This window comes from Arctopsyche grandis, chromosome 5 (genome assembly GCF_051622035.1).
Source record: "Arctopsyche grandis isolate Sample6627 chromosome 5, ASM5162203v2, whole genome shotgun sequence".
NCBI classification, from domain to species: domain Eukaryota; kingdom Metazoa; phylum Arthropoda; class Insecta; order Trichoptera; family Hydropsychidae; genus Arctopsyche; species Arctopsyche grandis.
The window spans coordinates 6,125,055-6,138,617 of NC_135359.1; the positions used below are offsets into that span (position 1 = coordinate 6,125,055).

At 38.5% G+C, this 13,563-nt stretch overlaps 1 long non-coding RNA gene across 1 annotated transcript; it reads right to left on the minus strand.

The window, feature by feature from the left end:
* Positions 1-1,464: 1,464 nt before the first annotated feature.
* On the minus strand, positions 1,465-8,783 carry LOC143911505 (uncharacterized). The gene is made up of 5 exons (XR_013260577.1): positions 8,635-8,783; positions 8,429-8,554; positions 8,244-8,355; positions 2,961-3,194; positions 1,465-2,856 (listed from the first exon to the last, which is right to left on the minus strand). It is a non-coding gene; the product is annotated as an uncharacterized LOC143911505 (long non-coding RNA).
* Positions 8,784-13,563: the final 4,780 nt, after the last annotated feature.

Consider the following 13,563-nt stretch of genomic DNA (forward strand, 5'->3'; position numbering starts at 1 on the left):
TGAATTTCCAGTATTTTATTTTTTTAGCTTTCTATTGGGGGTGTATCCGTGCATTAAAAACTTAAAATTTCACGAATGTTTGTACACCGAACAATCAACAAATTTCACCACATCCCGTAATTATTTGACGTCAAAAGAAGTGGCCGTCCGAGATCAATTCGAACGTCTAGTGCAATTCATGCAGCTCAAGAACGAATACGAATAAATCCCCTTACAAAATGAAAGCAGACCGGCTTAATTGGTCCAAAAGATAGTGATAGTGTACTGAGAATTGAGAGGGAGTTAAACATTTTAAAAAGTGGTGTAAATGATTACTTTTGACCAATTTACGTAATTAACCTTACGATTACGAGCGTAATCGTATGATAATGTGGTTCGCAACCACAAAACTCCACCCATATCATTTATACCCCTAATACGTTTGCTTTTGAGCAAATCATCACTGTTATCACAAATTATCACAATTATCCTCATTTCAAGTAGCATTTATGAAGCCGAAATAGCTTACAAAATGAAAGCAGACCGGCTTAATTGGGCCAAAAGTAATCGGACACGTATTTAACAGATACGTGTTCCAACAATGAATTTTTTAAAAAAATCTTTATCGAACTATCGAACCAGCGATAAAAAAACTGTCTAAATATACATAGTCACTTGTAATTGTAACTTGTATCTTCAAATATAATTTGAAACTTGTATCTTGTATCTCAAAAAATGTTAACACAAAACTGCTCAAAATCAAAAAGTATTTTAGCAGTCGGAACAATTAGAGTGAGAAAAAATCCATAGATATATTATACGCTCGAAATTTAATTAATAATCTCCACGAAACATTAAAATATGTAGAAAAAAATTGCGATTCTATTTTCTACAACTTTAGAAAACCCTAAAATTATAGCTAAATCACTTAACATAGAGATTGATGTTCCAAGACATAGGAAACGACAATTAGACAATAGTGTTTATTCCTGGACACTTGTTGTCCACATTGATCCCCTTCCCTGTAACCAATACAATCGAGCAATTTAGCTATCAACTCATAAAAAAAAAAGTCACTTGCCGTCCACATTGATGATCCCCTTCCTTGTAACCAATACAATTTAGCGATTGACTCTCATTGACGATAATGATTTAACGGTATCCTGCATTTGAAGAATTGTTATGTATGTAGTATGAACACTCTTCTATTATCAAACATCTTAGATTTGAAGCCTAGTTGTTTCACAGCTTTCCATAAGGTCTATTTACATTCGTTAAAACTTGTCTTTTTGTAAGTTTCCGAACATATTCATTAGTGTTAACGATTCGTTTTAAGCTGTGCTATATTTGTGTAAGCATTTTTCACAATTTTGTGATCAATTCAACAGGAATATGTATACATTATACCTAGTCCAGCCAAAAGTTGTTACATAGGTTTGCGATAGCTTTATTCATAAATATGAATTTCCAGTATTTTATTTTTTTAGCTTTCTATTGGGGGTGTATCGGTGCATTAAAAACTTAAAATTTCACGAATGTTTGTACACCGAACAATCAAAAGATTCACCACATCCCGTAATTATTTGACGTCAAAAGGAGTGGCCGTCTGAGATCAATTCGAACGTCAAGTGCAATTCATGCAGCTCAAGAACGAATGTGAATAAATCCCCTTCGAAAACAGAAAATCTTAGCATGAGAAATGGGAATATCACCGAGATCAATGTCTAGGATAATTAAAAGTGAGCTTGGTCTCGGTGCTTATAAACGACGCACAGGTCATCTGCTTACTAAGTCTCTGAAGACAATGAGACTCATTAAATCAAAAGAGCTCATTCGTAATCACGGGGCTGGAAGCTACCGAAAAATTTTGTTTACTGATGAAAACATTTTCACAATAGAAGAAAAATTCCTCGGACACATGGTCACGGAGAAAGCAGTAACACTGCCCGCAGAAAAAATAGAGGTAATAAACAATTTCCCCCGCCCCAAAACGGTTCAGGAAGTGCGACGGTACCTGGGCATGATCAATTTCTGCCGACGGTTCATGCCCACATCAGCAGAGCCGCAGCACAGCTTCCACTACAAGCGGTCACTGACACATCAAAGTTATTTAAGAATAACGCTTGGAATATTACTTCATTTTAAAATCCTCACATTTAAACAATTTAAAAATATACATACTCAATAATATAATAGCATATATTAAAATAGAACCTTCATGTTCGATGTCACAGAACAATCATATTTTCAAAAGATGCGTATTATACCAGAAATTAATACACAATCTTAGATGGTATATATAAATGTATGTAAATTATATACACAAATGCACATTAAAAATTTTTAAATTACATTGATTGCCTTTAATACAAAAAAAAACCTCTGGATAACCAAATGAAATATAATTTCAATACCATCCAAATTAACACTTTGCAAGTAGGTCATGAGAATTTCTGACATGCCTGTAACTCGATAACTTATATAAATGTAAGATGTAACTTCATCTATATGTAAATGACAAATTAGGAATCTGTTCTATATATGTATATATTTTCTCGTGGAATCATTTAAACTAGTAACATGTATTTGATATATATTCCCGTGTTTCTTCCTATTTCACTCCAAAATGAAATTCAGATGTAGTTTTTCGTGAGACATACAGATTTTCGGTACTTTTGTGAATTTTAATTAATCCTATACGAATTTTAGCGAGTTTCTGTGATATCACGAAAATATGCCGCATTCGCCTATCAGTTGGCCGCACGACCTACCCACTTGCAAAGTGTTAATAAGTTAAGTATCCTATGCAAGAAAATCTGACAAATTCAATCAGATAATTCAATTTGTACATACTTAAAAATTAATGATGATATTATGCTATACAATCCATCTTTTTACTAAATCATTATAAAACTGGTTAAAATCACGATCAAAATGACGATATGCATCTGAGTTTTTTCAATTTTCAATGAAAATCGTACATCAAAGGCAAAATGGATGCCTAGTTATAAATGTAATTTTCATATATGAAAACTTACATAGCCGAACAATACAATTATTGCAATCAAACCTTGTGCACCATATTAAATCGCACCCTCCAAGAATGATATGATGTTGTCGTCTTCTGTAACACTGCCATATACAATAGGATGTGAATCTGTCGAAAATCACATCCAGATGCAATTCCATGTCGAATCATTTTTGTAGATGGTTTTCTAAAACAAAAAAAAAAAAGACAGCATGATGAATATTGAATACTAGTGTTTTTATCTGGCTTTGCTCGGTATTTGTAATATAAACCGCTTAAACATGGCCAATCTAATAGTAAACACTTTATTGAATGTATTTGAATACTCATATTACACTATCAGTGTTCAAAGCAAGGGGGCAAAAAACTTGTAATAAAAGCTCTTAATAACATGTCCTATCTAAGAAATCGACAATGGAGAGTGTAACAGAAACCTCTGAAAGCAGATCTCTGTTCATATTAAATATTAAACTAAAAACTTTAATTTGTGTTTACTACCGTTGTTTGAAGTCCCCTATGTTTAAAATTGAAAAGATGAAGAAAAATTCTGTTGTCGATTTCTAGATTTATGACTTCATAAATTGATAGAATATAAAGATCAGTTGCACTCAAATTTTGGCATAGGCAAAACCGCATCTTTTGCAGCTTCTTAGAACTGGGATACATCAAGCGGCTTGGTCTCAACTCGGGAGACCAAAAGCAACCAAGAATCCACTCAATATGTGACGATGTAGCCACATCTAATATATAATTTGGAAAGAGACTTTGTATATATGTATCCTTGGTTCGTTTGTTCGTAGATCTGTGACGTCATCGAACATTTTTTTTTCGATTCAAAGGATTCAAAGTCCCCGCAGGGGGGGAGCGCAACCCCATGAGGCCCCGCTGGCCAGCCGCATGGGGAGCCACCGGATTCTAGACTTAATATATTTTTTAATAAAATGTTTACTATAGATTAGTCGTGTTTAAGTGGTTTATATTACAAATAACGGGCGAAGCCGGGTAATACAGCTAGTGTGCTAATAAAACCATTGACATATATGGCTGCATCATCACATATTGAGTGGAATCTTTGTTGCTTTTGGTGTCCCAAGTTCAGACCCAGAGCCACCAAGTCGACCCAAGCCACACACGGGGCGACTTGGCCACAATCAAATAAAAATCCTCGCTCGCTTACATTTATTTGGTCTGGTCGCGTAACTAGTCCTCGCAAATCGTCAGACTCTTAACACACAGGATACCGTGCGCACAAATTTGTGCGTTTGAAAAACTTCCTTTGGCTACCGTGTGCACAAATTTGTGCGTTGCGTCACTCCTACTTCATATAAAGAAAAAACACGTTGAACCTCGTATTTCTTGTAATGTATTCATATCGGGACTTAGTAAAAGATGTCGTTGGTGATATTTAACTAAAATAATTTAAAAAAGTCGATATTGAAAAATCCAGAAGGTTAGAAACTGGACTATAGCAAATGTCCTAAACATTTCTTTAAATTTACCAAATATTTCTTTGGTTATGCCGAAGATGTCTCAAATTTTATTTTATTTAACTAAAGCGTATAGGAGGTTTGTAAAAATAATAGAACAGATCTTCATCGACCTTCTCAGAGGTTCGAAACCAGCGAAAATTTCATTAGTGTATGAATTTCATATTGTGTTTAAATGACGTGTGTGTGTGTAAATAATAAAAATATGTAATACTATCAAAAACCATTAAGTGAGTTTATCGATAATATATTATAATATAAAGGAAACTTTTAAATAAATATTGTGTAAATATCTACCAATCAATCAAATGTGAATATCTACATAAGGGGTGCAGTTTGCTGGGTGAATGCTTTTTTTGTGTTTTTAGTTGAATAAATATGTTTGATTTTTTTATATTCATGTTCTGAAGAAAATATCACCATTGTTTACTATGTGCCCTTTTATATTTCTTCGGTAATTTATTGCCTACACTTGACTCCTGGTTACTAACCACTGCACTAGGCAATAAACACATTTTGGGGGGACCTTTTTTTTTCTCACATCTGTTTTATGTTCCTCTTAGATTTTGCGGATGTCCTAAAATTCTCTCACTGATATTGTTATTTATGACGAAAGAGGATTAACCTTGTTCGATGTCGGCATTTCCAAAGCGCATATGGAATTGCATCTGACTGCATTGTATTTATAGGTTTCAAATAACGACATTTGTTGTTTTTTGTTCACAAAGGTTCACTGCTGCTAGATTTTTTTTTGTTTATTTATAAAATACTAGCTGTATTACCCGGCTTCGCTCAGTATTTATAATATAAACCGCTTAAACATGACTAAGCTAATAGTAAACATTTAATTTAAAAAAAAAAATTTTAAATTTAAAAAAAAATCAATTTTTTTTTTGCGTTCTAGGGCTTCGCCCTTGGCGCCTCCCTGAGCCTTTGCCTTCTAGGGCTTCACCCCTCCACGCCCCCATGAGCAATTGCCGTTTAGGGCTTCGCCCCCATGATCAGTTGCCTTTTAGGGCTTCGCCCCTCCGCGCCCCCATGATTAATTGCCGTCTAGGGCTTCGCCCCCCTTAGTTAATGCCTATTAGGGCTTCACCCCTCCGCGCACCCATGATTGAATGCCGTCTAGGGCTTCGCCCCCCTTAGTTAATGCCTATTAGGGCTTCGCCCCTCTGCGCCCCCATGATTGAATGCCGTCTAGGGCTTTGCCCCCATGATCAGTTGCCGTTTAGGGCTTCGTCTCATAAGGCTGTGCCCCCTTCGGGGCCCCATGCGGCTGAGCTCCATAAGGCGGCGCCCCATAAGGCTGCGCCCCATTTGGGGCCCCATAAGGCTGTGGCGCCCCTGGCGGGGTCCCATGAAACTACTCGCCTTGCGCCCCCGCGGGGGTAAATCCATTGAATCGAAAAAAACAAATCGGCGCCTATGGATCGAAAAAAAAAAAATCGAATCACGTGTTCGATGACGTCACCGATCTACGGACGACGAACGAAGGATACATATGAAGGCATATAGTACAACTGAAATGATCTCATCAGGTCACTGCGACAGGTCATTAGCGCATGGCACACGCTCGCCTCGTCAAAAGGTCGACACGTGTTTCTATACACGTATCTGGGAAACAAAGGAAGAACACACTGAACCCATAAAAACCACGAACTACGTCCAGGCGTATGAACCCATAAAACCACGCTCGCGAGTACCAACAACAAAAGATGTGCACACGACACACTTCAACCCAAAACGTTTATAAAGCAACGCAGCAACCTCCACCGGCAGGGTGAGCCTCTAGAGTTCAACTAGATCACATCTCCGAAGAAACCTCTTCGTACATACAATAACCATTGTACCAATTGAACGCAAATAAACGATCCTCTTTCAAACTACACAACACGTGTTTCGTTAGACCGGGATACGGTCAACATACCTTCCCTGTCTTACACTGATGACCGCCGACTACTAAATTGGCGATCTTACACATACATACATATATACAAAGTCTCTTTCCAAATTATATATTAGAAGAAGAGAAGATGTATATTTGCCATATTTATACACATTTTAATTATTTATTTTATTAGTACGCGACTCACAGTTTGACTTTTACTGATTTTACAATTACGAAATTTTAAGATGGTCCATACGAAACTGCATTTCAAATTTCACTTTTATACGTTTACTGGTAAAAGAGATATGACATTTTAAACAGTTACAGTTTTATGCAAAGATTAGCGCAAATTCTCCCCGCCGCACGCCTGTTTCTTTAGCAATAGCCCGTGGTATCCTATGTGTTAATAGACTTATTTTGTTTATTTTAAATTGTTGCAAGATATATTAGAGTCTAAGCACACCTTTACAAAACTCGAGATCCTCGGCGGTAGTTATCAAGGTTTTGTTTGGATTAAATTTTTATACCTGCTTTCTATTGGATTTCTAAATAATCGTAATTGGAAATGTTGGCGATATTTTTAGTATGGCGGGCTTTCAACAGAAAAGACGTCAGCTCCCAATTAATTTTAAATTTGTCCCATAAATTTGCCCGCGGCAATAAATATAGTGAGCAAGCCCTGTACGCGGCACCTTTTTCGCGAATATGGCAATCGAGTTTCCGAACTTAAATACAGATTTTAATATTTACCCAAGTAACCAGATATGTTAATTAACACAAAGTATTATGTTAAATAATAAAATACATAATATATTTCGTAGTTTTTGGCTTAATTGTCAAATAATCATTCTTCATACAATTGAAACGTATCGTCTCAATTGTATGAAGACGTGACGTCACATAGACGAGGTTTCAGTATGGTTCCACAAAAAAAAACTAATTTTAACTGGTATGTATTCATTTTAAGCAAATTGAATAGATGGCATTCAACTCTCAGTAATATATTCAACCAATTTTGAACTTTAAAACAGTTGAAATAGGCGCATATAAGCCTCAAAATCCCGTGCAAAGTTCAGAAATTCTATGGAAGACAGCCGCGCTACAAAGCTTCCATAGAAGACGGCCGCAGGCAAACGGTTAAGAGTATACCAATGATAAAAATTACACCTATGAATGTATACGTTGCAAAAAATACATCTGTAAGAAGTTTTTTTATAATACGCCACTCATAGCGGGTTTGAAATAAAAATTTGTTCCATTATTTTGCTGATGCATGATTCTTTAGTTATAATTTTATCTCGGCGTAAATTTGCAATGCAAACTCGACACTGTAAATTTGATCCGTTGCTTTACTTTGGTGTTTTGTTACTATTTCTTTCTCAGGGTACTTATTTTTGTATACATTGCTCATATAAAATATCACAAGCTAGCTAATTTGAAATTTAGTTAATAATAAAAAAAAAAAATATATATATATATATATATTGATTTACAGCCGCTTTCCATTCACTGATGGAAAAAGGTTTCTTCAATACACTTTCATTCGTCTCTGTTTCGAGCAACTCTCATCCATCTCACTCCACACGTTGCAAATTTCGTCTACTCATCATTCTTTCAACCATTTTACATTATCTCGGGTACCATTCTATCGATTTATTTATATCACTAAGTAAATAATAATAAAAAATATTTCTGAATATGAACCCTGCTTCTTGGATATATCTTCGATTATTAGCTGGTCCAATGTAAAATGCTAGTGAAAAAAATCAGACAATAATCCTATTCCGTCGTTAACCACCAAACTATGAAAACACGTTTCCAATCAGTCGATAAAATAGGTATGTGAACATTGTGAACTCACATATATAGATTCAGGATGATGTAAAGGTGAGGATTGAAGTAAGTGGCTATTCTTTTTTGTTCTTCTTCAGGCTGCACAGCTCAGTTGTAATCGGAGCTCGTCTATGCAGAGTCTGTAGGGTTAAAGCATTAGTGAGATTAGAATAAAAAATGAGGAGTCTTGTGGCGACTGCGAAGACGGCCTACCTATACATATCAGGTCGACGCAGGCTGGATCGTCAGCACGTCCTATCAGCAGGCTATCCAAGATATCCAAGATCTCCGAGCAGCCGACATCTCGCTCGTTCCGACAATGAATGATCCACGCGAGATCTGTGCGAACAATGGTCAGTACAAAATGTCGCCAAATCACATACACGAGTGTAAGCTCAAGTAAATAATGTTTCGCTCACCGCATCGTGGCCAATGAGGATTCAACTGCCTACCGTTGATTCTCTCCGAGATGAAAATGGGGGAGAGAAAGCGGCCATCTTGGCGCCAAATACCCGGGCAGCGGCAGCAACAGCGGGCGTCAACACACGGCCATGCGGCCGGCGCGAGTGCTGCGATCGATCGTTGCGTCTACAGAGCTACCAACTAACCGGTGTCATTTTCGGTTCCCGAAAGAATGCCACTGTATTGTACTGAATAATCGAAAAATTAGTTTAATAAGTTTCGAAAATTTAAAAAGCACTCAAGAAGAACTTACGCAATAGAATTCCACAAAAAAGGGTTAGCACCCTCGGATAATAAACGAATACCCCTTGACGCTTTTTGTGGAATTCGATTGCGTTAGTTCTTCTCGAGCATTTTTGAAAATTTGGATGTCAATACGGATCGTAATTTAAGTATAGTGGATTTCAATCATTGATGTATAATACACATAGATGGGCCCTGACGTGTGATTTTGGTCGGAGATCTTGTCTTCACTAACTGAGGGGTGCGGGGGGTTTAACTAGGGAAAAAATGGTTTTGTGGTGGCTCGCTTATACGACATGGTCGAGTTTGGTTGCTTTCCTGCGAGTGGGAACCAACTCGGCTGGGTTCGGAGAGCCACTACCACTCTGCCTTTAGCTGTCATATAATAAACACGTGCATTAACATGCCCGTCGTCTCATTCGTTCATCCCCCATACTGGTGACCCCCGACATCGAGCGACGCAGCCTCGATCAATTTCAACATGCCGCTCATCCCTGCCTCGCCGAGCCAGGCGGGAAAGCTACCCGCCGCGCCCCCATCGCCATCAACACAGCACGCCGCGGCCCGCGGGTGACAATAAACGAGCAGACACGGCTACCTACCTACCTACCTACCTATCGACATGAGTCCAGCCACAACGTCGATGACAGGTGCTTAAAAAAATGGGGGAGCGAATGAGACGACGATCTTGACAGCTGGATGTGGAGTCATGCGCGATCCAGTACACATAGAACGGTCATCCAGCACCACAAGATTCATCACACACCACCTCAGCACCATCATCATCATCATCAAGGCCCCGTCCATCCCCACGAGCGTCGTCACGCCGAGACGGGCGGTAGCGCTACAACACCTCCACGAGCCACAACGACTCACGGTCCAGCTCGGAGTATCATCAACCACATCGATGCCCCTGCCGCCCCCGCCGCCCCACCAACCGACATCAGCCTCGGAAGAGCGGCGCCGCCGCAGCATCGCATCGGCGCGACCATCGGACCAGCCACCGTTCTGCTCGCGACGTCACCGCCCTCGAATGTACCGACCATTCAGGGCGGTACACCTACACAGCGGATGACCCACGTCAACATTTTTTTTCTTCCCACTCAATAATTTTTTTTCTCTTTGTGTAACAATAATTTTTTTCTTTTGTAAAATTTGTTTCTTTGTAATTTTGGTATCGCTGATGCTGGGGGGGGAGTAATGTGGCGGCTCGCTTATACGACATGGTCGAGTTTGGTTGCCTTCCTGCGAGTGGGAACCAACTCGGCTGGGTTCGGAGAGCCACTACCACTCTGCCTTTAGCTGTCATATAATAAACACGTGCATTAACATGCCCGTCGTCTCATTCGTTCATCCCCCATAGTTTTTTTCCCTACGACGCAGCGGTACCTACCTACCTACCGAGAGAAACTGTGCATGCGCCATGTATTTTGCATAGGGAGACCAGTATAAAGGGCGCCATAGACGCCCCGGATTATCGGACCGGAATTCGTTGCGAGAAATCGTGCAATTTTTCGTACGATCGAACTGAAATGGTAGGGACCCATACACGCTCCGGCCGCGTATTCGGAATGCGTGCGATGTTACGACTTTAACATAAATTCTCAGTGGTGATTGTGCGGTGCGATCAGCGGCATGGCGACAACGACAGCAGACGACGCTCTCGCTATTGTCGGTTTAGTGGTAGCTCTGAGGTACACCAAAGAAAAAACCCATCGAAAAATTTGGTCTAAAGAATGGTTACTAAAAAGAAAAAAGTATTCACATATAAACTTGATGAATGAACTTAGATTCATGCCAAAAGATTGGCATAATTATATGAGGATGGACGAGGATACTTACCTAAAGCTTTTATCGTTAGTGGTAATCATTGAGAAGAAAGACACCATAATGAGAACAGCAATTTCACCTCACGAAAGATTAAGCGCCACGTTGCGATTTCTAGCTACAGGAAGAAGTTACGAATATTTGAAATTTTCAACTATTATATCACCTCAGTCTCTCGGCTCTATTGTTCCAGAAACCTGTGACGCTATTTACAGAGTTTCATAGAAGGTCAGCAACAACAATATGTAGTAAAAAAAAGAGGTATGTAATACTGGCTGAGGCTGGGCTGGGAGAGGAGGTATCCACAGTCCGGCGACAATACAGAATTTCGCTCGACGTCCGGCCAGCTGAAAAAGTTTCAATCTGACAATTAATTCACATACAACGTTCCGGCCTGCGTCGACATCGATCGCCGGATCGACGGCCAGTCCAATAATCCGGAGCGTCTATGGCAGCCTTAAGACGTGAGGTCGGATCTAGTGTATTATACATCAATGATTTCAATACTTTTTTAAATATTCTGTGGAGGCTTGCCGAGCCAGCGGTCTTGGGTGCTGCCACACCGGCTTAAATGCAGGTTGGCAGCGCTGGAACGCGGGCGGTTCGGCCCGTCTGATGCTGCGTACGGACCAAACCAACGACGATTTTGGTCCAACGTTTTAACCAGCAGGATAAAACCAGTAGCGTACAAAATATCGAAATAAAAATAAAAATTAAAAATTAAAATTAAATATCAAAATTAAAAATATTATTATTATATTAAAATTAAATTCAAATATCAAAATAAAATTATAATCAATATATTCAAATTAAAATAAAATATTGAAAGTTAAAACAGAACATGCCCAATTTAAATAAATTTTCGAGATTGACCTAAAATTAGATCATCAACAATCACATACAGGTAATCCTCGACTTTTGTTTGTCTAATATGTTTTGACTTACACACTAAGATCGAAAAAAAAATCAAAGAATTATTATTTTTACTTCCCCGTAATGCGCAGTTACTGAGAATATCTCATGTATAAGTATGGGTGACCGAGCGATGGTCCCAACCCGGTATGTTGTCGGTTTATCAAACGAAATTTTTTTAGTTTTCAATTGTTTCTCTCGTCAAAATAAATCAATTAATTAAATCATTTCAGAGGTAAATTTTATCGGATAATGTGTGATTATTAATTTTATTTCGACGAAAGAAAAAAAACCCTTTGAAAAATCACCGACATCCGACACCGCGTTTTTTTATGAATTATTTTTTTTATCGATCGTCGAAGCTAGAAATACAGTAACATCTTGTGGCGACTTTAACAATATTTTTTTTTCGCTCGTAAGCGGAGAAATTATAATATTTCTCTGGTTTTAAATGCGCATCGTCGTAATTCAAAACATTGTTGTTATTCAAAACATCAACGATGATCTAATTTTAGCTCAATCTCGCTCTTTAGCTTGATTTTGATATTTCATTTCAATTTTAAAATTTAATTTTTATTTCGATATTTTGTACGCTACTGCTTGTTAAAAAGTTGGCCCAAAATCGTCGTTGGTTTAGTCCGTAAGCACCATGACAGAAGCGCCCCACTCGGTGTAACGCCACGAAATAAACAACACACGCTCTTAGCACGCTCTATTATTTCAACACCCCCGATACATAGCATCGACAATTCTATTAAAAATCGGAATTAAATCATGGGCCGCTGTTACCTACAGTCACTGCCTTTTGCCAAAAATGAAATGGCGCTCACTGGCGAGGTACTATTGTAGAGATGGGCAAAAATGTGAATTTTTAACGAACGGGAAATAAAAACCGGGAACTTTGGGAAAATTGTAAGGCAAGGAAGGTATCTTGACCGTATCCCGGCCTAACGAAACACATGTTGTGTAGTTTGTAAGAAGATCTTTTATTTTTGTTCAATTGTTACAATGGTTATTGTATGTACGAAGAGGTTGAGCTTCGGAGGAGTGAGCTGGTTGAACTCCAGAGGTTCACTCTGGTGTTGGGAGCTGGTGCGTCACTTTATATACGTTCTGGCTTCAAGCGTGCCGTGTGCAGATGCTTTGTCTTCGTTTCCAGAACACGTGTTTTAAGGACACGTGTTGACCTGTTTTCGGGGCGCGTGTCTTATAGTTATGGGGTCAGCGCCAGGACGTCGTTCATGTAAGTATGTAGTCGTGTGCCACGTGTAAACGCGTGCCACATGTAAACGACTTTCAGGACATATGTTACGGTTGCCTGATGACATCACTGTTGGGTTTCGTTCGTTTTACGATCGAGCGATAAACTCTTTCTTCTGGAATGGTCAAAGGGGACCTTGACCTTGAGTTATGCATGTTTGTACAGGATCGATGATGAGATCACTGGTTTTGATTCGTAATAGCACAAGTTGTGCTATATTCCTACAAAATTGGAGTTTTTTTTACATAAAACTGTATTTTTTTTAATTGAGAATGACCAAAATAATACAACATAGGTAATTATTAAGGAAATGTCACATTTATTTAAACAGGAGTTTTTATAAAATTATTTGAATATGACTTGATTTAGTTTAGAAAGCCGTCAAGATTTAGAAAGCCGTCATGTCTCCAATCGTTAGAACCAGCTTTTGCCAAAGCAAATTCACCTTTACTAAATATTTTGCAACGAAAACAGAACACTTGATCTAATTCGGATGAATAAACAAGCCATGTTTTATGCACTATTTCACCATTTGCTGTTCTTCGTTGGAAATGTATATTGTTAAAGGTCGAATTATTTGAACCTTAAAGCGGGCTTTGAATGCTTCGCTTAGAGTTTTTGAAAGGTTCGTGGAATGTTTCGG